The following is a 3,856-nucleotide window of genomic DNA, read 5'->3' as shown; positions in this document are numbered from 1 at the left end:
AGTGACTTAGTGCTGAACTGTTTTCTTTTCGCTCGCCGCTACTAAGAAAATCCTTGTTAGTTTCTTTTCCTCCCCTAATTAATATGCTTAAATTCAGGGGGTAGTCCCATATGAGTTGAGGTTGTATATATAACTATATTTTGCCATAAATTCTTTATATATAAATGATAAAACAATCAATTAAATTCGTTATAAATAGTTCCAATAGTTCTTGTAAGCAAAGTCATTTTTATCCATTTAACGAACCAACGAAGAATAATAACAAAACCAAGATTTTTCTTTTTCCGAATCATTAATAAGAGACAATTCTAGATGAAAATATTTCAATTTTTTATGCTAGACATTTCTCAGTATTATTTGATTGAAAAAGAAAATATTTCTCTTCGTTTTTCACATTCAAATGTGAGATAATGTTTTTCATTTCTTTTTAATATTATGAATAAAATCATTATTTAATCCAATAATATACCATATGCTTATAAAAAATTTATAAACAACTTAATTAGCATAGTCTTACAACCCTCAACCATATGTAGTCCAAGCAGCACTATAAAATTAATTAAAGTACATAACAGCATGGACTGCGATATGCGTTCAAAATGTCGATGTTCATGTGTCCTGCAGTTCACACGATGACGCACAGTTTGCTGCGTTCTTCATCGACCCATGAGCCGAGTGATCCACCGCTTAGAGTTTTATAATTCAATTTTATATAATGTCAATATTGTTTTTATTGAAAGAAATTAAAAATACACCATTTTACTGGCATATATCAATTCCTTCAATAAATTTATTTTTATACCTAAAATAAATGTTGCGAAATGTCTTAGTTTCATATAAGCATTATGTATCATAATAATCTGGTTATGGTTTGCTATTTTGGGTGACACATACTGCAAAATTTATATAAAACATTAACCTGATGGATGACAGGTACAAACATTGTATATTTTAGGTTGTTGCATTAGCCAACGTATGCTCATAACATAGATGAACAATACATATTCGCAACGCGTGTATATTATGGTCCATATACACACACACTTATTTTGATTACCACACATTCAAAATTATTTTTATTTTAATTCGACTTCTACTTTCGAATTTAGTTTAGTTTCTTCGATTTCCATTTTCGAGAATTTGTTTTTATAGGAAACGCCGTTGTTGTAGTAAGTACTGCCACAAATACGCACAGCAACATTAATAATGTTAAAGTCTTTTTATGAGGTTGCCAAGCCCCACATATAAAATAAAAGCCATCTTCATTTTATTTTGACTTTAACTTTTGATTCCGTGGAATCATTTTGTAATATTTTTATTTTGGTAAATTGTATTTATTTGTATTATAACAAATATTTATTAACGATAAGGATATTATACAATAATGATCCTTCCGCAGGTTCACCTACGGAAACCTTGTTACGACTTTTACTTCCTCTAAATAATCAAGTTCGGTCAACTTTTGCGAAACAACCGTAACACGCAAGGCGTCACAGTGATCACGTCCGGAGACCTCACTAAATAATTCAATCGGTAGTAGCGACGGGCGGTGTGTACAAAGGGCAGGGACGTAATCAATGCGAGTTAATGACTCACACTTACTGGGAATTCCAAGTTCATGTGAACAGTTTCAGTTCACAATCCCAAGCATGAAAGTGGTTCAGCGGTTTACCCGGACCTCTCGGTCTAGGAAATACACGTTGATACTTTCATTGTAGCGCGCGTGCAGCCCAGGACATCTAAGGGCATCACAGACCTGTTATTGCTCAATCTCATTATTGCTAGACGCAATTTGTCCATTTAAGAAGCTAGTGTCCTTATAATGGGACAAACCAACAGGTACGGCTCCACTTACATAAACACATTCAAACACAATAAACATTTTACTGCCACCATGAATGAAGGCTAACATAAGCTTCAGCACCATAATCCTGAAGATATCTATTTAATATATTTGAGTCTCGTTCGTTATCGGAATTAACCAGACAAATCACTCCACGAACTAAGAACGGCCATGCACCACCACCCATAGATTCGAGAAAGAGCTATCAATCTGTCTTACACACTTATGTTCGGACCTGGTAAGTTTTCCCGTGTTGAGTCAAATTAAGCCGCAGGCTCCACTCCTGGTGGTGCCCTTCCGTCAATTCCTTTAAGTTTCAGCTTTGCAACCATACTTCCCCCGGAGCCCAAAAGCTTTGGTTTCCCGGGAAGCGACTGAGAGAGCCATAAAAGTAGCTACACCCAATTGCTAGCTGGCATCGTTTATGGTTAGAACTAGGGCGGTATCTGATCGCCTTCGAACCTCTAACTTTCGTTCTTGATTAATGAAAACATCTTTGGCAAATGCTTTCGCTTAAGTTAGTCTTACGACGGTCCAAGAATTTCACCTCTCGCGTCGTAATACTAATGCCCCCAAACTGCTTCTATTAATCATTACCTCTTGATCTGAAAACCAATGAAAGCAGAACAGAGGTCTTATTTCATTATCCCATGCACAGAATATTCAGGCATTTGAAGCCTGCTTTAAGCACTCTAATTTGTTCAAAGTAATAGTACCGGCCCACAATAACACTCGTTTAAGAGCACTAGTGCAGGTTTTTAAATAGGAGGAACATATGAAAAAATACAAGTATTTAATCACATATAAGAACTCCACCGGTAATACGCTTACATACATAAAGGTATAGTACTAACCACAATTGTAAGTTGTACTACCCGTATGAAGCACAAGTTCAACTACGAACGTTTTAACCGCAACAACTTTAATATACGCTATTGGAGCTGGAATTACCGCGGCTGCTGGCACCAGACTTGCCCTCCAATTGGTCCTTGTTAAAGGATTTAAAGTGTACTCATTCCAATTACAGGGCCTCGGATATGAGTCCTGTATTGTTATTTTTCGTCACTACCTCCCCGAGCTGGGAGTGGGTAATTTACGCGCCTGCTGCCTTCCTTAGATGTGGTAGCCGTTTCTCAGGCTCCCTCTCCGGAATCGAACCCTGATTCCCCGTTACCCGTTGCAACCATGGTAGTCCTAGATACTACCATCAAAAGTTGATAGGGCAGACATTTGAAAGATCTGTCGTCGGTACAAGACCATACGATCTGCATGTTATCTAGAGTTCAACCAATATAACGATCTTGCGATCGCTTGGTTTTAGCCTAATAAAAGCACATGTCCCATAAGGTTCATGTTTTAATTGCATGTATTAGCTCTAGAATTACCACAGTTATCCAAGTAACTGTTAACGATCTAAGGAACCATAACTGATATAATGAGCCTTTTGCGGTTTCACTTTTAATTCGTGTGTACTTAGACATGCATGGCTTAATCTTTGAGACAAGCATATAACTACTGGCAGGATCAACCAGAATAATGTTTTTCCTTCATATTCCATTCATATTTTTTGAATCGAAATAAGCAATATAATAGATATATAGATTTTTCACTTTATATAATTCCATGATTTTTATTATATTGAATAAAATTCAATATTTCGCCTTTGGGTAAAATTTTAAATATATAAATATAAGTAAAAAATCTATTCGATTACGGCCATTTTTATATAGCATTCGTAATCCATATTTTCATTTTTAATTTATACTTGTTTTACCAATATAACAAGAATTTCATATAATTATTGTAATATATATGTTTCTATAATTTTATCTTTTTATATATACATATTTCATTATAAAATATCATTTTATTTCCAACATACATAATTATTGTATCCACACATGTACAATTTTTGTTTAACCAATATAAATATTAAGTTAAATCATTTGCATTTTGAAGATAAATTTAAAATTTATCTCTTTTCATATATCTCTCTGGTAATATATAACATAA

The 3,856-nt window shown here is 34.5% G+C and overlaps 2 non-coding genes across 2 annotated transcripts; both read right to left on the bottom strand.

Moving 5' to 3' along the window:
* Positions 1-516: 516 nt before the first annotated feature.
* LOC116802934 lies at positions 517-695 on the bottom strand. Its single transcript, XR_004363261.1, has one exon. It is a non-coding gene; the product is annotated as a 5.8S ribosomal RNA (ribosomal RNA).
* Positions 696-1,382: 687 nt separating this feature from the next.
* On the bottom strand, positions 1,383-3,378 carry LOC116802935. The gene has a single exon (XR_004363262.1). It is a non-coding gene; the product is annotated as a small subunit ribosomal RNA (ribosomal RNA).
* Positions 3,379-3,856: the final 478 nt, after the last annotated feature.

The sequence above is a fragment of the Drosophila sechellia genome, unplaced genomic scaffold, assembly GCF_004382195.2.
Source record: "Drosophila sechellia strain sech25 unplaced genomic scaffold, ASM438219v1 U_256, whole genome shotgun sequence".
NCBI classification, from domain to species: Eukaryota; Metazoa; Arthropoda; class Insecta; order Diptera; family Drosophilidae; genus Drosophila; species Drosophila sechellia.
This window is presented reverse-complemented; position numbering and strand designations above follow the sequence as displayed.